The following is a 22,348-nucleotide window of genomic DNA, read 5'->3' as shown; positions in this document are numbered from 1 at the left end:
TGAAATGCTCTGGGGCAGAAACAATTTACTCAAGGAGATCAGTGTGATCCTTGCAGACCATCAGTTATGAAGGACACACAGATAAACAACATATGTCAATTTCAGATATTGCAATAGAACACATTAAATAAGCTGCTATAAATTTTGAATGTTGGTTTGTCAGCTTAGATCGTTATTATTTATTTGAGATAACCTTGTACAATCCCAATGTTAAAATACATTTTAAGCATAGTTACTTCAGATCACCAGTAGAGGTCCTCATCGCCTCACCAATTGCCTAGGAAATCATCATCTTCGCCTGCGCATTCAAGTCTGAGTTTATTCGTGCTGAGTGTAAATCATCAGCAGAGTTCCATTATAATTATTTTACCCTTTATGTAATTCACTAAAACAAATGTGTTGGCTCCTGTTCACAGTCAGTAGGCTATCAAATATTTATGTTGTTATAAATTAAATTGTTATAAATGTAGGGGGAGACCTGGGGCCTATACCATGAAGCCGGTTTAGGTGGCTAGCCAGCTATGTTTCAGTTTAGTTTCCGCCAACCCTGGGTTTTAGGTACTATGAAAGTAGCTTGGCTTTAATCGGTGTGCGTTGCCATGGTATCTTACGCTGCACGGCCAACCTGCTCCGGGGCAGGTTATGTTCTGGATTCAAGATCTCAGACTGAAGTTTGACCAATCAGCTAAGAGCAAAGAAACATATAGGTGACGTATCTTATTCCCTTATATTATCTTATTTCCGCGGAAGGAATGTCTTATCTTTGCGAACTTCTTGAGCCGCACATAAAGAATTTAACACGTCGAATTCATGCACTTACTGTATGGCAAATATTGCGTTGCGTTTTTTTGCAAGTGGTACATACTTGCACGGTGGGTGACGCACAGTGTTCCCCGGACATTTATCGACCATGTCCATAAAAGAGGGCTTTTATAAAATTGCCGGTAAGAAATATTGATAGGGTGACATCACATTTTTTTTTTTTTTTTTTTTTTTTAAAAAGCAAATTTCACAAATGTACTATACAATATAATACATGTTAAGAATTATTTTAAATATTTATTATTATTCTGTTAATCTTATGATAGGATTTCCTAGAGTCACTGCAACATGTATGCAGTCTATTGCTCCAATCTCCACTGGGGAACATGAGGCAGATTATGTTAATAGGAAGTCCTATCACAGCCTTAATGTTCAGGTAGAGATGATGTGAATATGTGAGATGATTATTTTCTGTGAGATGAATCTTTAATAGTAACATTAACAGATATAACAATGATCTACTAAACACTTCATCTGCAGACGACTTGTGGTCATGAACGTATGATCACAAGTTTGGATGCCAAATGGCCTGGCTCCAGTTCTTGTCTCACAAATTTTCTGTGAGTCTGTGTTGTGTCAGCACAAAACACTGTTAATTTGAACTGAGATAGAAAAACCTACACAATAACCCCCTATCATGACCCTCAGACAGGGCCACAGCACCACTTCAATGTAGCCCTCAGTAAAACCAGAGTGAAGATAGAGATGACCTTTGGCATCCTAAAGTTTCCAACATTTCAACTGTGTTGGTCCTTAAGAGTCACCAGAGCGGGCATCACAGATGGTGGCTGCATGTGCCATTCTGCACAATAGCCACCAGTAGAAAGGAGCGAGAAACACCACAAAACCAGCTTCTCCCCGGTGAAACTGACCCGATCACAATTGACCACCCAGCTGGTGCAGATGTAGATGCAATCACCATACAATATCACACTTAATAAAAGCACATTGAAACTGCAGATAGGTCTCAAACTGTTTTATTGGTTTTGTGGGATGGGAGGGAGAAAGAGAGCAAGAGAAAGTTGCATTAATAAATATTCATACTAAAGTGTTACTTGGTTAAATAAGTTCACATACTGAGATCAGTTTTATCCAGCTGTTTGATCTGCAATATTTTTTTTTTTTTTTGGAGCCTCCTCAGCTCACAGCTCCTTTAGTGAACGGTCTAGTTCAAGACTCCTTTAGTGTGCAGTCTAGTTCGAGACTCCTTTAGTGTGCAGTCTAGTTCGAGTCTCCTTTAGTGTGCAGTCTAGTTCAAGTCTCCTTTAGTGTGCAGTCTAGTTCAAGTCTCCTTTAGTGTGCAGTCTAGTTCAAGTCTCCTTTAGTGTGCAGTCTAGTTCGAGTCTCCTTTAGTGTGCAGTCTAGTTCAAGTCTCCTTTAGTGTGCAGTCTAGTTCAAGTCTCCTTTAGTGAACAGTCTAGTTCAAGACTCCTTTTGTACAGGGCCCTGACTGAGTCTGTTTCCACCTGAAACAATTCCACCACAAACATGATCATTACAAGTTTTCTGGAGGCTCATCAAATCACAAAAAGTTCCTTGACTTCCTACAAACACAGGACTGACTGTAATTTATGTCAAGGGTTTTAAATCCTTACCTTGTTCACATTTCTTCTGAAGGCCATTGAGGTAGAGGCCTCAGTTTCTGGGGCAGGTTGTGAAAAATCCTACAATAAAAGAGATGTGTAAGGGCCAGTCACTTTATTATGCCACACATTCAAATGTTCGCCATAATAAAAAGCCCAGTGCATTCACATCAGCAACTGTCTGAGAACACACAGACAGAGTGTCTTCATCATTTCCTCCACCCTAATACATAAAAGTAAGCCAATGTAAAGCATAGTGTAAAGCAGGTTATGTTTGGTGTTCTGTCTGCTGCATACTGACCTCTGTGTGGGAGACTGTGTGTATGTGTGCTGGCTTAAAAAAAGTAGTAATGTATTACTTGCTTAGAGGAGCCAGCACCAGGGTCAGATTGTACAGCACCTGTAATCCCATCCATAATCGGTCATCCCTTATTGCCTACTCAGAGCCAACTCCTCCGCCAGTGTTTTCTGAATTTAACTCTTTATTTCTGTTTGCTGCAAACAAGTGTTTGTGATAAAATGTTCACAAAAGTAATAAAAGGTTGTGGTAAATACTCACCACTTTGAATTAGATTTTTATATTTTGTCTTTATCTGCTGCCAAGAACATTTGGAGTTGGGGTTGCATCTAAAAATCAATAAATAATTATCTTTCTTAGTACATACATGCACATTTTTTATATATTATAAAAATAGGCTATAGGCTATATTACACATATAGGCTACACATACATATATACATACATAATTTTACATAAATAGAACGTATTTGTTTAACTTACACATTAACAATCAGCGATCTTTCTCCAGAGACCGTATTGTTTCGAGCTTGAAATACATATTTAAATTCAATCATAGTGTCACGGGGTGACGATTAAGTGGAACTGCCCCGCTTCCAGGGGAGCAAGTTCGATGTAACACCGGAACGGTTCCGGGTATTCCTGTGTAAACAGTCTGACGGAGCTCGCTGATTAGGAAAACGAGTGACAGCTGGGCGATGAGCAGAGATTGAGCCACGAGGGGGATTATAAAAGGATCCGGTTGATGGGCAGGAAGGGTAGTCCTTTTGAAAAGTTCTTTTGTGCAGTTTGGCAGCGAAGTCTAAGTTTTGTGCTGGAGTTTTGGGGTAAGAAGTCTTTTGGGCGGACGCATACTGGAGGAAATCTGTTGTTGTCGATTCACTGATCACATCGGGCAGTACACGAGAGGGCAGAACGATAAAGAACGGAGAGGACTGTGAGTAAAGAAGGAAGAGCTGGAACGCAGCGATATGATTGAACTGTGCGAATTCAACGAACAGACAAGTGTTATCTGCCAGTCCTAATAGGAAGTTATGCCTGTAGCGCTCGCCACCTGCTAGTATGTGGTGAAATTGCCCCGGCGTCCGGTGAGTTCTATTCTGAAACTTTTCAATGCCAGTTGTGTTTCCATAGTCAACCGTCTACACAGCTTGGATGTACAGTTTGCCAGTGGAGCGGAGAGAGTCGGCTGGGACCACGACAAGAGACCCTATTCACTGTGAGTTGATGTGAGTTGCAGTGCCTAATGTGAAGTGAACACGTGTGATCATTTGAAGTGACTGAATTGTGCACTGGTGTGGAAACTGAAGTTTATGTCTGCCTGTTCTCCAGTCGTCTACTCATGGGTTCTGAAGGCCAAACTGAAATTAACTAACTGCTGTGTGTTGAGCATATGCTGTGCAGGAATGCAGCTCGAACTCGTCTGAGTGGAAGAGGATTTATGAGAGATCTATGAATGCTGTTGACGATTGAAACCTGTATTCACTTCTGTGGTTCTGTGAACATAGAGAAACTGCCCTCTATCATCGAATACTGCCATCACTGCTCTGTGGTAAGAAGATCCAGTTGCTGATTGTTAAATCTTCTATTCACCATGATTGTTCTGTGAACATAGAGAAACTGTCCTCGGCCATTGTATGCTGTAACTACTGTCCTGTGGGAAGAGGGCTCAGCAGCTGACCGTTGAAACCTGTACTTACCACTGCTGTTCTGGGAATATAGAGAAACTGCCCTCTGCCATTGAATACTGCCATCGCTGCTTTGTGGTAAGAAGATTCAGTTGCTGAATGTCAAGTCTTCTATCCACCATGATTGTTCTGTGAACATAGAGAAATTGTTCCTCTGCTATTGAATGCTGTTGCTGCTGTCCTGTGGAGAGAAGGCACAGCTGTTGCCGATTGAAACCTGTATACACCTCTGTGGTTCTGTGAACATAAAGAAACTGCCCTCTGCTATTGAATACTGCCATCGCTGCTCTGGGGTAAGAAGATTCTGTTGTTGAATGCCAAGCTTTCTATTTACCATGATTGTTCTGTGAACACAGAGAAACCGCCCCCCTGCTATCGAATACTGCCATCGCTGCTCTGAGGATTGCCCTGTTAGTGGAAGTGGCCAACACCGTTCTGTGGGGAAGAGAGCGACTGTTGTTGCGACTCGACGGTTGTGGAGGAAGAGCTGCCCCCAGCTAGTGAGTGTGTCCCGTGGAGGGAACGAGAGAGTTCCTCGGTGGTCATCTGCGACGAAGTGCTGGAGCGTGGCTGACGCTTCCCCTGCCCGATCCTCCCCTCTATCCCAAAGAGAGGCGACACCCAAATAATTGATGCTGTCCTGTGAGACGAGTAATCCCCTTCCTTTGCTGTCAATTTCCCACTAGCACGTGCTCCAGTACTTACCTCCAGCCGAAGAGGAGTCGCGGTGTAAACCCCTGCCAGTGCCTGAGCCATTACTTACTTCCAGCCGAAGAGGAGTTGCTGTGCAAATCCCTGCCCGTGCCTGAGCCATTACTTACCTCCAGCCGAAGAGGAGTTGCTGTGCAAACCCCTGCCAGTGCCTGAGCCATTACTTACCTCCAGCCGAAGAGGAGTTGCTGTGCAAATCCCTGCCAGTGCCTGAGCCATTACTTACCTCCAGCCGAAGAGGAGTTGCTGTGCAAATCCCTGCCAGTGCCTGAGCCATTACTTACCTCCAGCCGAAGAGGAGTTGCTGTGCAAATCCCTGCCAGTGCCTGAGCCATTACTTATCTCCAGCCGAAGAGGAGTTGCTGTGCAAATCCCTGCCAGTGCCTGAGCCATTACTTACCTCCAGCCGAAGAGGAGTTGCTGTGCAAATCCCTGCCAGTGCCTGAGCCATTACTTATCTCCAGCCGAAGAGGAGTTGCTGTGCAAATCCCTGCCAGTGCCTGAGCCATTACTTACCTCCAGCCGAAGAGGAGTTGCTGTGCAAATCCCTGCCAGTGCCTGAGCCATTACTTACCTCCAGCCGAAGAGGAGTTGCTGTGCAAATCCCTGCCAGTGTCTGAGCCATTACTTGCCTCCAGCCGAAGAGGAGTTGCTGTGTAAACCCTTGCCAGTGCCTGAGCATTACTTACCTCCAGTGCCCCACAGAGGTTACAGTTTGTCTTGAATTCGCTTGAAGGAGAAGCCAGGAGAGAGGTGCAGGCCGCACCAGAAGCAACTCGAGCTACGACACAAGCTGTGTTTGACTTCTTGATCGGGCAGTATGGTGATGCCACTCCAGTGGCGGTCCTACGGACGCAGTTCTTCAATTGCAAACAAGGACCCAAGCAAACCTTACGGGCCTTTGCTCTACGACTACGGGAGCAGTTTACGAGGCTGAAAGGGAGGCGTGACCATGGCCTGGGCGGCGAAGAGACTTTGTTACGAGATCAGTTTCTCCTGGGACTCCGGGAAGGCCCTGTCCGTCAGAGCTTGCGTGTACAACTCCGCCGAGATCCTGAGTTGACGTTCGAGAATTTGCGAAGAGAGGCTTTAGCTCTGGAGACGGATCATGCGGAAACAGCGGACCCCTCCGTTTGTATGGCCACCAGCCGAACGATCGATTCCACTCTCCCTGGGCCGTCCGATTGGAAGCAGACCCTACGCGCAGAACTCATGAAGGAGGTGCGAGAACAAATGACCGAGTTGTCTAAGACCTTTCTGGAGGAGGTTCGCCGGGAGCGGCCACATCCGCTGCCCGTGCTTCGAGAGCGTTCTTACTCGGATGGGAGTTGAGACCCGGGGAGGCGTCCAATACGGGCGGCTGGCCCCAGATTCCAATGGGACGCACAGGGTCGTCCGATTTGTAATGGCTGTGGAGAGCCGGGACACTATAGTCGCCAGTGCGGCTCACGCCGGGGTTCACAGGGGGGTTTTTAGAGTTACCGGCCACTGTGGGTCAAGTGGTCGGGACCCCATTGATGGACCCTTCTTTTCCTGCTGCCCCCAGAGACCACTTAGTTGGACGCTGCCCCACCGTGGAAATTCAGGTGAACGGTGCCAAGGTCCGATGTCTAGTGGATACCGGGTCCCAAGTTACCTTATTCTCAGAGAGTTTGTCCAAAGAACTGTTCAATGCCCAATGCTTACAGGAGGCGGAGGCCCCTTGGCTCACCTTGCGAGGAGCAAACGGTCTAGACATTCCTTATGTTGGATACTTGGTCACGGACTTGGAGATTCATGGAGTTACGGTACCACAGAAAGGAATTGTGGTTGTCCGGGACCCTTGTCTGGGGACGCATCGAGCTCTTTTGGGCATGAATGTCATTTCAGAGTGTTGGGAGGAACTGTTCCAAACTGGGCCTATTCGGACTGCCCCGCCAGCCGAGAAACGTGAGTGGGAACGCATTATTGCGGATTGTCGCCGGGTTCATACGGCCAGCTCCCAAGAAGATCGTGAAGGCACAGGCCGGGTCACTTGTCGATATGCTCTTTCTGTACCGGACCGGAGCGAGGCTGTGATTTGGGCTCGGTTGCCCGTTCGGATGTTTGGACCAGAAGATTGGGTGCTCGTGGAGCCCCATTTGGATTGTCAAGGGGTGGAGGTGGCTCGAGGTTTGGCCGCTGTTCGGCGTGGCCGAGTCGTCGTAAGAGTACGGAACGTACATCCTTATCCAGTCAACTTGTACCGCCATCAACAATTGGCCCGAGTTACCTCGGTGGGCCTCCAACAAGTGAGGGATGGTGAAGGAGTTAATTTCTGTCAAATGAGCTCTACAATGGTTGAGGTGGCCCTGACGCGAGTGGAGCAGCCCATGGGTTCCTCGAGGGAGGGTATGCCGGCCCATCTTTTGGGGGAATCCCTGCGGGGGGAGGAGCTAGAGGAGAGTCAGACACAACAGCTCCAGGCATTCTTGGCGAAGTGGCAGCACCTATTCTCCGTACATGATGAAGACTATGGCTGTACTGATGCTGTGAAACATCGTATTCCTACCAGTGATGCTGCACCAAGCAGAGAAAGATACCGTCCGGTGCCACCAACCCTTTACTCCGAGGTTCGTACCCTGTTACAGGGGATGCTGGAGAAGGGGATCATTCGTGAGAGTAGCAGCCCCTGGGCGGCCCCTATCGTCCTGGTACGAAAGAAGACCGGAGCTTGGAGGTTCTGTGTAGACTATCGTAGGCTGAATCAAGTGACCAAGAAGGATGCCTTCCCGCTGCCGCGGATCGAGGATTCCCTCACCAGCCTGACTCAAGCCGCTTGGTACTCTACTCTAGATCTGGCCAGCGGGTATTGGCAGGTGCAGGTGGAATAGGAGGATAGGGAAAAGACCGCGTTCACGACCCCTTTTGGGCTCTTTGAATGGGACCGGATGCCCTTTGGCCTTTGCAACGCCCCAGCCACTTTCCAACGACTGATGCAGCGGTGCCTGGGTGGCCAGTTGGTGGATACTACGTTAGTATACCTAGACGATGTTATTGTCTACTCACCAGACTTTGAATCCCATCTCCAACATTTGGAGCAGGTGTTTCGGGCGATGGAGAAGTATGGATTGAAACTGCAGCCAGATAAGTGCCAACTGTTCCGCAAGGAAGTGAAATTCCTGGGCCACTGCGTGAGTGCCGCCGGAGTCTCTGTGGACTCTGAAAAAGTGTCAGCTGTCCAAGGATGGAGGGCGCCCAAAACCGTGCGGCAAGTGAGATCTTTCCTGGGCTTTGTAGGGTATTATTGGCGTTTTTTTAAAGACTTCTCGAAGATCGCCAAACCATTAAATCAGCTTCTGGCGGGTGCGGGCCGTTCCCGCGGTCGTGGGTCCCCTTCGGTTGCTTGGGATTCCACATGTGACGTGGCCTTTCAGAGGCTCAAACAAGAGCTAATACAAGCCCCGATTCTGGCCTATGCAGACTTTACCCAGCCCTTTGTTCTGTATACCGATGCTAGTAACCTTGGCCTGGGAGCAGTATTGGCCCCGCGGCAACAGGGAGTGGAGCGGGTCATCGCCTATGCACGCCGAAGCCTTCATCCCGCTGAACGAAATGATTCTAATTACAGCTCATTCAAACTTGAATTGCTGGCCATGAAGTGGGCCATGAGTGAGAAATTTAAGGACTACCTATGGGGAGCCAAGGTACTTGTAATAACTGATAACAATCCTCTGGTCCACTTACGAACAGCCAAGCTGGGAGCAGTTGAACAACGGTGGGTAGCGCAACTGGCTAATTATGATTACCAACTCCAGTATCGTCCAGGCCGGGAGCACATTAATGCCGATGTGTTGTCCAGACTCCCCGAGGCCGAAGGTTGTCCGTTGGGGCCTTTGGAAGAGAGTGAAGAAGGGCTTATGGTGGGACGTGTGGAAGCACCTGGGTGCCAGCAAGAGGCAGTTCCCGCTAGTTGGGGCTGGGATCCACAGCGGTGGAAGGAAAGGCAGGAGGGAGATGTTGAATTGGTGAAGATACGGGCTTGGTTGATGCAGGGGTCGTGGCCGGAGGCGGTGGAGCGTCGGGCCCAGACATGGGTAGTGAAGAAACTTCTTGGACAGTGGGAGAGACTCTATCTACGAGAGGGGGTAGTTTGCCGATCCATCCGAGATCCAGTGCTGGGCAAAGCTGTGTGCCAGGTGGTGGTACCTGAAGGTCAGATCCAAGCCCTTTTGCAGGCCTACCATACTCAGTTAGGACACCAAGGGAAAGAGAGGACGGTGTCTCTGTTGCGGAGAAATTTCCATTGGCCAGGGATGGAGGCTTCAGTGAACTTGTTCATCCAGAAATGCCCACGTTGCACGCTCTTCAAGACAAGGAAAGAGGTGAGAGCCCCGTTGGTCCCTATACGAGCTAGGGCTCCTTTGCACATTGTGGCCATGGACTACTTGACGTTGGGTCGACCGACGGATCGCTTCCAGAACATTCTAGTGGTAACTGACCTATTCACAAAATATGCTTGGGCCATTCCTACCTTAGACCAGACTGCCACCACTACTGCAAACGCTTTGTGGAAGTTTGTATTCCAGCCGTTTGGGTGCCCAGAGACTCTTCATTCAGATCAAGGGCCAAACTTCGAATCTAAGGTGGTACAGGAGCTATGTCAGCTCTATGGGTGTAAGAAGACGCATACCACGCCATATCACCCCCAGGGAAACGGAGGGTGTGAGCGGTTCAATCAGACGTTGCTGGGGCTATTGGGGACGCTGGACACGGAGCATCAGAGTAATTGGGTGGATAGTCTCCCCGCACTGGTACAGGCCTACAACAATAGTGTGCAGAGCACCACTGGGTATGCTCCAACGTACTTGATGTTTGGGAGGCATGTGCGTCTTCCCACAGATCTACTACTTGGAACGGCTGGAGTTGGAGAGGATGTGAGTCTGACGGATTGGGTGGGCAGGCATCATCAGCGACTCCACTCGGCGTACGAACGGGTCACTGATCGAATTAACATAGCCTCGACCAAGAACAAGCGGCTGTACGATCGGACGGCCAGAGAGGCTCCGTTACTGCCCGGGGAGAGAGTTTTGGTACGGGACAATCGACGCCAAGGTAAGGGCAAACTGAGTGATCGGTGGGAGGCCCTGCCTTATGTAGTACAAAGCCAGCAACGTCCCTACCAGCCGGTTTATACCATCCGCCCTGAGGGAAAGTCAGGCCCAAAACGGGTGATACATCGGAATTTAATCCGCCCCTGTCCGAATTATCCAAAACCTGTGGTAGAAGCTTCCACTGTCCCAGTGGCACCTAGGCCGCCCTTAGTAGGTTGGGCAGTGGTTCCAAGGGGCCTAAATGTCGAGCCAAGAGGGGAGGACCCCGCCTCGCCGCCAAGACGTTCCCAACGGGACAACAGAGGACGACCCCCTGCAAGGTATGGAGACTGGGTCTCTGACCCTCGTTCTAGGGACTAGAACGGATTGGTGGGGGAGGATGTCACGGGGTGACGATTAAGTGGAACTGCCCTGCTCTATACTTGTTTCCAGAGGGAGCAAGTTCGATGTAACACCGGAACGGTTCCGGGTCTTCCTGTGTAAACAGTCTGACGGAGCGCGTGATTAGGAAAACGAGTGACAGCTGGGCGATGAGCAGAGATTGAGCCACGAGGGGGATTATAAAAGGATCCGGTTGATGGGCAGGAAGGGTAGTCCTTTTGAAAAGTTCTTTTGTGCAGTTTGGCAGCGACGTCTAAGTTTTGTGCTGGAGTTTTGGGGTAAGAAGTCTTTTGGGCGGACGCAGACTGGAGGAAATCTGTTGTTGTCGATTCACTGATCACATCGGGCAGTACACGAGAGGGCAGAACGATAAAGAACGGAGAGGATTGTGAGTAAAGAAGGAAGAGCTGGAACGCAGCGATATGATTGAACTGTGTGAATTCAACGAACAGACAAGTGTTATCTGCCAGTCCTAATAGGAAGTTATGCCTGTAGCGCTCGCCACCTGCTAGTATGTGGTGAAATTGCCCCGGCGTCCGGTGAGTTCTATTCTGAAACTTTTCAATGCCAGTTGTGTTTCCATAGTCAACCGTCTACACAGCTTGGATGTACAGTTTGCCAGTGGAGCGGAGAGAGTCGGCTGGGACCACGACAAGAGACCCTATTCACTGTGAGTTGATGTGAGTTGCAGTGCCTAATGTGAAGTGAACACGTGTGATCATTTGAAGTGACTGAATTGTGCACTGGTGTGGAAACTGAAGTTTATGTCTGCCTGTTCTCCAGTCGTCTACTCGTGGGTTCTGAAGGCCAAACTGAAATTAACTAACTGCTGTGTGTTGAGCATATGATGTGCAGGAATGCAGCTCGAACTCGTCTGAGTGGAAGAGGATTTATGAGAGATCTATGAATGCTGTTGACGATTGAAACCTGTATTCACTTCTGTGGTTCTGTGAACATAGAGAAACTGCCCTCTATCATCGAATACTGCCATCACTGCTCTGTGGTAAGGAGATTCAGTTGCTGAATGTCAAGTCTTCTATTCATCACGATTGTTCTGTGAACATAGAGAAACTGCCCTCAGCTATTGAATGCTGTTGTCGCTGTCCTGTGGAGAGAAGGCTCAGCTGTGGATGATTGAAATCTGCATTCACTTCTGTGGTTCTGTGAACATAGAGAGACTGCCCTCTGTCATCGAATATTGCCATCGCTGCTCTGTGGTAAGAAGATTCAGTTGCTAAATGTCAAGTCTTCTATCCACCATGATTGTTCTGTGAACATAGAGAAATTGTTCCTCTGCTATTGAATGCTGTTGCTGCTGTGCTGTGGAGAGAAGGCACAGCTGTTGCCGATTGAAACCTGTATTCACCTCTGTGGTTCTGTGAACATAAAGAAACTGCCCTCTGCTATTGAATACTGCCATCGCTGCTCTGGGGTAAGAAGATTCTGTTGTTGAATGCCAAGCTTTCTATTTACCATGATTGTTGTGTGAACACAGAGAAACCGCCCCCCCCCCTCCTGCTATCGAATATTGCCATCGCTGCTCTGTGGTAAGAAGATTCAGTTGCTGAATGCCAAGTCTTCTATCCACCATGATTGTTCTGTGAACATAGAGAAATTGTTCCTCTGCTATTGAATGCTGTTGCTGCTGTCCTGTGGAGAGAAGGCACAGCTGTTGCCGATTGAAACCTGTATTCACCTCTGTGGTTCTGTGAACATAAAGAAACTGCCCTCTGCTATTGAATACTGCCATCGCTGCTCTGGGGTAAGAGGATTCTGTTGTTGAATGCCAAGCTTTCTATTTGCCATGATTGTTCTGTGAACACAGAGAAACCGCCCCCCTGCTATCGAATACTGCCATCGCTGCTCTGAGGATTGCCCTGTTAGTGGAAGTGGCCAACACCGTTCTGTGGGGAAGAGAGCGACTGTTGTTGCGACTCGACGGTTGTGGAGGGGGAGCTAACCCCAGCTAGTGAGTGTGTCCCGTGGAGGGAACGAGAGAGTTCCTCGGTGGTTATCTGCGACGAAGTGCTGGAGCGTGGCTGACGCTTCCCCTGCCCGATCCTCCCCTCTATCCCAAAGAGAGGCGACACCCAAATAATTGATGCTGTCCTGTGAGACGAGTAATCCCCTTCCTTTGCTGTCAATTTCCCACTAGCACGTGCTCCAGTACTTACCTCCAGCCGAAGAGGAGTCGCGGTGTAAACCCCTGCCCGTGCCTGAGCCATTACTTACCTCCAGCCGAAGAGGAGTTGCTGTACAAACCCCTGCCAGTGCCTGAGCCATTACTTACCTGCAGCCGAAGAGGAGTTGCTGTGCAAATCCCTGCCAGTGCCTGAGCCATTACTTACCTCCAGCCGAAGAGGAGTTGCTGTGCAAATCCCTGCCAGTGCCTGAGCCATTACTTATCTCCAGCCGAAGAGGAGTTGCTGTGCAAATCCCTGCCAGTGCCTGAGCCATTACTTACCTCCAGCCGAAGAGGAGTTGCTGTGCAAATCCCTGCCAGTGCCTGAGCCATTACTTACCTCCAGCCGAAGAGGAGTTGCTGTGCAAATCCCTGCCAGTGCCTGAGCCATTACTTACCTCCAGCCGAAGAGGAGTTGCTGTGCAAATCCCTGCCAGTGTCTGAGCCATTACTTGCCTCCAGCCGAAAAGGAGTTGCTGTGTAAACCCTTGCCAGTGCCTGAGCCATTACTTACCTCCAGCCGAAGAGGAGTTGCTGTGCGAAACCTCTACCAGTACCCGCCCCATTACTTACGTCCGGCTGAAGAGGAACCACTGTGCGAAACCCCATCAGTGCTTGCTCCATCGTTTACCTCTGGTCGAGAGGAACTGTTGGGTGAACTACCCACGCGACCTGCTGGATTTAAGTGGAGATTGGACTTGTTTTTAACTAAATAAAATATACGTTTTTGATCAATATCTTGTCTGGTCTGTCGTGTCTCTGGGTAACTCCTCGAGGTGGTACGCTGTGAAGGGGAGGGAAGTCCACCCCGACCTGTGACAATAGCTTAAGGATCAAAGCCTGAGTTGACAGAGAAATTTGATGAGCTGCATCATGGTACCAACAAAGCCTGATTGCATCGGTTTGGTTTTGTCAACTCAAAACTAATCCTGTAACTCCGAGTTTGTTCAGCTACCTTCATGGTACAGGCCCCTGAGGGCTGTTCGATAAACCAAGATTAGAGTATAAGCCAGGCTTATTTCGGTTAGTCAGGCTTATTTTTGGTAGATTCGGTTTCATAAAGCAAACTTAAAATAGTTCAAACTCAGTTACCCTGGCAACTTATGCTGGGAAACTAGCCTGGTCCAGGGCAGGCTAACTGTCAAGCTAAGCCTCAGTTGTTACACAGATCCTCTAACACTGACCGACCCGAACAAAATGATAGTACCACTGACACTCTCTTATACCATTATTGGACTTTATTAACCACTATTAGTCCAAAAATAAATACACAGTATACAGAAAATCAACTTAAAGGTCCCGTATTATGCCCCTTTTCACAAGATGTAAAATAAGTCTCTGATGTCCCCCAGAGTGTGTATGTGAAGTTTCAGCTCAAAATACCCAACAGATTATTTTTTACAGCATGTTTAAATTGTCATTTTTTGGGGCACAGAAAAACGAGCTGTTTTAGTGTGTGCCCTTTAAATGCAAATGAGCTGCTGCTGGACGACACAGGGGGTGGAACTTCATGAGCTCGCGCTCAGTCTGTCAGGACAATTTCATGTCACGGAATGTTGATAATATCAGAAACTCTCAGTAACAGCGTTCATTTCGAGTCGGACAATAATGCCTACAGAGTCAGAGTGCTGTATAGAGATGAAACAGGTATAGTTTAGTAGTTTAATTACGGTTATTATAACGTATTTGTCATCTGCTTGTAGGCTATGTATCCAAGTCTGCTGAATGATGATCAAACATATACTGATGAGTTTAATAAAATTTATTGTACATCACACAAAAGATGAAGCGTCAGTTTTACTTCAGAAAATCACCGTAAGAGCTGAGTAAACAGTAAGTTATAAGAAGTGCGCAAGTAGCCAGTAGAGTTGAGGGAGCATTCCTGTGGGCGGAGGTTAGTCAAAAAACGGTTCTAGTGACATCATTAAAGAAGGAAGTAGAGGGATGTAGTCCAAACGAGTCGTTCACTGTAGTCGACTTCTGTTAAATAAAATATCTTGCTTGGCATTGAACTTTGAGCTCTATAATTTTACAGATATTCTTTATGCTCTAACAGCAACATTACACACTAACTAAAGTTTGAAACATGGGATCACGAAGAACGGGACCTTTAAATAAGGCTACAATGATAAATTAGACATATATATATATATATATATATATATATATATATATATATATATATATATATATATATATATATATATATATATATATATATATATATATGACTGAATGTTTTGTGCCCAAGATTTAATTAGATTGTTTTAAAGATTTATGAATACATTTCTCTCTGGTTTTGTTTGGCAGCTGTAGTACATGTTTATGATTATTAAAAGAACATTAGAACACAATCTAAAAAAAGCTTTTTAAAGCAGAAGTTAAAATCACAAAATTAAAAATAAATAATTACAAAAGCACAGTATAAATTTTAACTGGTAAGATGAATCTGAGCTTAGTAATTGACAGTATATTAGCCTACATTTGATTTACCCCATTACAATAGTCCCTTTACAGTTATTGCTATCATAAAAATACACTTGTAGGTTTAAAATTCTAAATAAGGCACATCTAATGTCCAAATAACAAATATTTTAGCATATATATATATATATGAAGACTTCAGATGCAAAAGCCTCTAAGTGTCATTTGAAATTTTCTTCTAAAATGAGTATTCTTATCAAGCTGAACGTATATTTAAGTTCAGTAATTTCACTTTAATTACAATTAATAGGTAATTTTCATTGCCATTAAAGTGCAATAAGTGAACATAAACATACAAGCTTGATAAAAATGATCATTCTAGAAGGAAATTTCAGATGGCACTTAGAGGCTTTTGCATCTGAAGTCTTCATATATATATATATATATATATATATATATATATATATATATATATATATATATATATATATATATATATATATATATATATATATATATATATATATAATGTACTTTATTGTGTTTTTCAATTCAAACACATTTAACACAATTATACAAATGGACAGTTCCTTTAAAGACATCATATTTTCCCCCAATAAATATTCCTTATTTTTCCTTCTACTTTTTTTCTTTTGTGATAATACCCACCAACACATAGCCTAAAAATAATTAGATACAATAATTACACATAATTAGAACAATAACCAAAAAGTACATAGTTAGACACTTTTACATATGATTTAAGGGGAAAAAGACAAAAAACAATAAATAAATATTAATAAACATTTAACATTCACATATTTATATAAAACTCTTATAATGACACATAATTCCTAATAGTTATTCAAGTAATATTATTTAAATATCAAATATTCAATTTTAAATAAGTCAATAAATAAAATAACAAATAACTAGAAATAAAAGGGAGGGAGGGTTATATAAAAATGTAGTTAACGTAGGCTAATATATATTCCTTTATTTTATGGAATATTCTTTGATTTTAGAGTTGCACATATCTTTTCAAAATGTATACATTTGCTCTTAATTTCATGTTATCCTCTCCATAGTGTAGTTTAGAAACTAAATCTAACCACTCATTTAAAACTGGGGATTCTTGCTTTCTCCAAAAAATTATTGCATTAAAAGCTGTAATTCTCAGCATTCTAAATAAATAGGCCTGTATGCCATCTTTATTAAATAGCATAGGTCCTATACCCAAAACTATATTTTGTATCTTTATATATTTAGCTTCTTAAAAAAAATCTTCCTTGAATTAGGCTATACTTCTGTTATTTTTTATTTTATTTTATTAGAAGTATAAAATATATGAGTGTAATGAGCTAGAAGTTCACTGCAACTTATCCAACATCCTAAAGATAAATTATTATAATTAGAAGATATTTCTGGTGTTATGAAATATCGCATATTAATTTTCCAAGCAAAATTTATATTTTAGTCAGAATTATTGCGCTCCTATATGGCGCGCATGCGCGCAGCAGCGCTCGTTCAATATGAAGATTAGCAGCAAAATGGATATATTTGCATGACTTTCTAACATTTACAGATGGAGAATATAACTGTAAAAATGTAAGTTTTGCACTGAGAAAAAAAAAAACATGTCACAAACACATAAAACAGCACAAAATATACGCTGTTTGATGGTGGATCGATTTGATCTATGATCGACCTCTAGGGCTGCTTCAGAAACGCGTGCACACGCAATTATCTATCTAGACTAGATAAACCAGAATCAAATTAGTGAGATTGCGTGAACTTCGATTACCTTTTATGGAACCACTTTAGCCCCAACTTATTTGTTAGGCTCATTCAAGTCAGGTTTTGGAGTTTAATCCCCGCTTTTCTAAGCGTCTTTTATGGAACAGCCCCCTGGTGGTTGTATAATTACAGATAAAAGAGCAATAAGAAAGTATAAATAAATATCTGTGTAAAGAATTACAAATGTTGTTGTTTGGGAGAAACACTTTAGCCCATAGACCATCACAAAATAGACCATCTTCACAAATTAAAGACAAAGCAAGCCTACATACCCACAGTTGTATTGGGAAATTACAATATAGGCTATATCATTTAAAACATTACATATGGACTATAAATTATGCAAACTAGAATAAATAACTTACAATAGGCCCAAATAAAGTGACATTTTGATTATTTTGCTATTTTGATTATACAATTGGTGAAAGTGTTGTTGAAACTATATTTATATTAATTCATCAGTATATAACAAAATAGATCTAATTTCTAAAATTAGATGGATGTTTTATGTGGGATTAGAAGTTTAGTGGAGTTTTGAATAACCCAGGATCTCTAAAAAAATATCTAGAAATTGAAATAGTTAAGGCCCGTTTACACAGAGGACGATAACTATAACGATACACAGATATAGTTCTAAAAATAGTTCTAAATATAAAAGAATAGCAGAGCCTTCACCACAACAATAAAAATTGAATCACTTTCAGAATGATTTTTTTTTTCAGCTGACGAAAAAAAAACATTGACAGCCAATCAGAATCCATCATTTACTTGTACTGTTACATTTCTCCCAGGTATACTTTTTATCATTCCATGTGAAGTAACCTTTTTTTATCACCCTGTTTGTGAACCTTTATGACTTCTGAGGAGTGTCTTTATGAAGCAAGACTGTTTTACAATTCAGAAGAAACTTTTTATGGCGGCATGGTTAGTAGCAAACTTTACTCTTCTCAGCTGAGAGCAAAGAAACATATAGGTGACGTAACTTATTCCCAGTGTATGTTACAATGACTTCACCTTTTCTTCCAAATCCGGTGGACATCTCAGCGCAAATTGTTTGACGAGCACTTTCGAAGAGAAAGAGTTTTTAGCCAGACAAAATCCCCTTGCCTTTCCTGATAGTTACCTGTATGAAAGATACAGATTTTCCACGGAAGGAATGTCTTATCTTTGCGAACTTCTTGAGCCACACATAAAGAATTTAACACGTCGAATTCATGCACTTACTGTACCGCAAATGGTATTGCGTTGCGTTTTTTTGCAAGTGGTACATAGGCCTACTTGCACGGTGGGTGACACACAGAAGCTAGGGGAAAACACGGTTTGTCGAACCATTCGCAAGGTGGTCTTCGCTCTGCAGGAGTGCATTAATAGTTTCATTAATAGTGTTCCCCGGACATTTATCGACCATGTCCATAAAAGAGGGCTTTTATAAAATTGCCGGTAAGATATATTGATAGGATGACATCACATGAACACTTTTTTTTTTAAAAGCAAATTTCACAAATGTACTATGCAATATAATACATGTTAAGAATTATTTTAAATTTGTATTATTCTGTTAATCTTATGATTCCCTAGAGTCATTGCAACAGGAGAGCACCGAGAGCTCCAGGAAGTACAGAATAGCCTAGGATAAAGAGACCGAATCTTCGGGCCCTTAGATATCCAAACAGATAAAAACTGGGCCAAGGGCCAGTCTTAAGAGTCCCACAACTCAAGATGACAACCAGTGTCTGAGTCAAAAACTAGTCTGGGTCCACATATAGACAACTCATGCCTGCAAGGCAGGTACCATAAGTTATAGAGGTTTAAAGATGCGGACGGAACGGACCAGCCGGCCGCCGCATAAATATCCTACATAGGTATTTCCGTAACTAGTCTGGGTCCATAGAGCCAGGGCCTAGATAGAGAGAATTCGTACCTGCGGAGCAGGGACTTCCGGGTTGTAATGTTTCACAGATGTGGACGAAACGGACTAGCCGGTCATCGCACGAATGTGCCAGAAGGAATGTCAAAACTAGCCTGGGTCCGCAGAGCCAGAGCTTAGATAGAGAGAACTCGTGCCTGCAGAGCAGGAACTTCTAGGTTGTTAAATCTCACAAATGTGGACGGGACGGACCATCCGGCCGCCGCACAAATGTCCTCGATAGGAACGCCACTCGACCAGGCCCACGAGGAGGCGACGCCTCTCGTGGAGTGAGCTCTAACACCTATGGGACATGTAAGGCCCAGTGAGGTGTAGGCCAGAGCAATGGCATCCACTATCCATCTAGACAGCGTGAGCTTCGTGACGGGAAGACCTTTGGTTCGGCCCCCGAAACAAACAAAAAGCTGTTCAGACTGTCTGAAAGAGGCTGAACGCTCTAAATAAATTCTCAAAGCTCTGACAGGGCAGAGTGTGAGAGCATCACTGAACTCTTCTGAAGCGGGAAGAGCTGACAGAGAAATAACCTGGGCTCTGAACGGAGTTGAGAGCACCTTAGGAATATATCCATGTCTTGGCCTAAGGATGACCTTAGAGTCATTGGGGCCGAATTCCAGACAGGAAGCGCTAGTAGAGAGCGCCTGTAAGTCACTTACTCTCTTGACTGACGCCAGTGCCAAAAGCAGGGCGGTTTTCAGGGAGAGAGGTTTTAGGTCGGCTGACTGAAGTGGTTCAAAGGGAGGTCCCTTAAGAGCCCGTAGAACCAAAGAAAGGTCCCAGGCTGGGACAGATGGCGGCCGAGGCGGGTTAAGCCTTCTGGCGCCCTTAAGGAAGCGAACTATAAGGTCGCATTTTCCTAAGGAGGCTCCGGCTTCCAATACATGCTGTGCAGCAATGGCTGCTACATATACCTTGAGAGTGGAGGGGGAACGACCGCATCCAGCATCTCTTGGAGAAAGGATAACACTCTTGGTACTTCACAAGTGTGTGGGTCGAGGTTTCGAGCTAAACACCAGCTGGAAAACACTGACCATTTATGGTGGTAGAGGCGTCTGATAGACGGAGCTCTAGCCTCCTTGATCGTATTCAGGATGCCCTCTGGGAGGTCCTGGGGTACCCGTTGAGTGGCCAAGCGTGTAGGGCCCACAAATCGGGACGGGGATGCCAGATGGTCCTGTTGGCCTGAGCCAGGAGGTCGCGCCTCACTGGGATTGGCCAAGGGTCTGTCACAGACATTTCGTGTCTCTGATCCGTTCGATGACCTGAGGGAGCATCGAGACCGGAGGAAAAGCATAGAGGGGGAGGTTGGGCCAGTCGTGGGCCAACGCATCCTTGTTCTTTGAAAAGAAGATTGGGCAGTGACAATTGTCTTCTGAGGCGAAGAGATCTACTTCTGCCTTCCCGAAGACCTCCCAAAGTAGGAGAACCGTCTGAGGGTGGAGAGACCATTCCTCTGGGGGAACCTTGCCCCGAGAGCATGTCTGCTCCCCTGTTCAACGTGCACGTGAGCTGCCCTGAGCGAGCGCAGATTGGTGTGAGCCCATAACAGTAGCTGGGTGGCTATGGCAAGCAGGATGCGGGACCTGAGGCCGCCCTGGCGATTTATGTAAGATACCACTGACATGTTGTCCGTCCGGACCAATACGTGGTGTCCAGCCAGGTATGGGAGGAAGGTTTTCAGGGCCAGAAAAACTGCCCTCATTTCGAGGCAGTTGATGTGTAGGCGTCTCTCCGAGCTCGACCAGACGGGAGGCAGGCCTGCCCTCGTACAGGGCTCCCCAACCTGAGTTGGAAGCGTCTGTTGAAATCACCCTCCTCTTGGAGACCACCCCCATACTCACGCCCTGCTGAAACCAGCTGGCGTTCGTCCAAGGGGCCAGGGCTTGAACACAGCGCTGATCCACCTTGATAATCAATCGGCCTGAGTGCCAGGTGTGGGGTGGCACCTGAGGTGCTAGCCATAGCTGAAGAGGACGCATGCGCAGTAGGCCTAGTTGGAGTACTGATGATGCTGAAGCCATAAGGCCAAGGATCCACTGAAACGTTCTGAGGGGTGCATGAGAGCCCTCTGTGAACGATGCGGCGAGCCGCTGAATCGATAGAGCACGGGCCGGGGAGGGCCATGCTCTCATAAGAACGGAGTCGAATACTGTCCCCAGGAACATGATACGTTGGCTGGGTGACAGAATACTCTTCGAAAAATTCACCTTGAGCCCTAGACATTCTAGATGGCTGAGGAGCCAGGCTTTGTGAGTATGTTACTCCGCCTCTGACTGAGTCAGAATGAGCCAGTCGTCGAGGTAGTTTAGAATGCGCATTCCCCGCTGTCTCAGGGGGGAGAGAGCTGCATCCATGCACTTCGTGAATGTACGAGGTGCCAGTGCCAGTCCAAACGGTAGAACCGTGTACTGGTATGTCTGCCCCTCGAAGGCGAATCTCAAGAATGGCCTGTGGTGGGGATTCACTTGAATGTGAAAGTAAGCGTCTTTCAGATCTACTGAGAAAAACCAGTCGCCTGGGCGAATTTGCGCCAGTATATGTCTGGTCGTGAGCATCCTGAACGGCTGTGACATGAGAGCCTTGTTCAGATGTCTGAGATCTAAAATGGGCCTCAGGCCGCCGTCTTTCTTCGTAACGATAAAGTAACGGCTGTAAAAGCCTGACTCGCTTAGAGAAGGAGGAACCTTCTCGATAGCCCCTTTTGCTAGCAGACTTAACACTTCGGTGCGGAGGACATGACACAGTGTGCTGCTGACCGAGGTTTGAACCACAGCGCGAAAGCGCGGGGGTCTGCGTGCAAACTGAAGCGAGTAGCCGTGCTTTATGATGTTTATCACCCATTCTGAAACTCCTGGGATAGCCTGCCAGGCTAGAGCCCGAAGAGCCAGAGGCCTCATCATATCTGGAACGCCCAGAGACGGGGGCTCGAACTGATATGAGGTCAGGGGAGAAATTTTGCTCGTTTTGTGCTCTGTGTGGGTCGCTGTTAAAACAGCGTTTGGGTGCAGGGGTGCGTAACATGTGACGGGCCCATTTTCTGCATACACAACTGTTCCAGCCGCCTGAACTGAAGAGGGAGCTGTGAGTAGCACTCGAGCGATCTTCGGGGCTGGTCCGGCCGCGGCGGGACATAGACCCCTTTTTCCGCCAGTTAGGACGGCTTCTTGGGCTCATGGTCGAGCGTGAGCTTCGGTCGAGGGCCCTGGCGCTTGGGAAACGGGAATCGTTTTGCAGGCTTCAGGCGTCGGGTGGTTTCAGCCGCTGGGAGGGGCTGGGGAACCTGAGACGCGGGCTTTTCCGGTCGCGGTGTCCTCTTGGGGCGCCGTTGGACCGAGCTAGAGCGCTTGGGCAGGAAGTGCCTCATAGCACTTGAAGCTTTCTGGGCCTCCGTGAAGCGATCAGCGAAGCCATTGACAGAAGGGCCGAAGAGACCGGATGGAGAGACTGGGGAGTCGAGGAAGGCGGT

Source organism: Scardinius erythrophthalmus, assembly GCF_964197995.2.
Source record: "Scardinius erythrophthalmus genome assembly, chromosome: 19".
Classification (NCBI taxonomy): domain Eukaryota; kingdom Metazoa; phylum Chordata; class Actinopteri; order Cypriniformes; family Leuciscidae; genus Scardinius; species Scardinius erythrophthalmus.
This window is presented reverse-complemented; position numbering follows the sequence as displayed.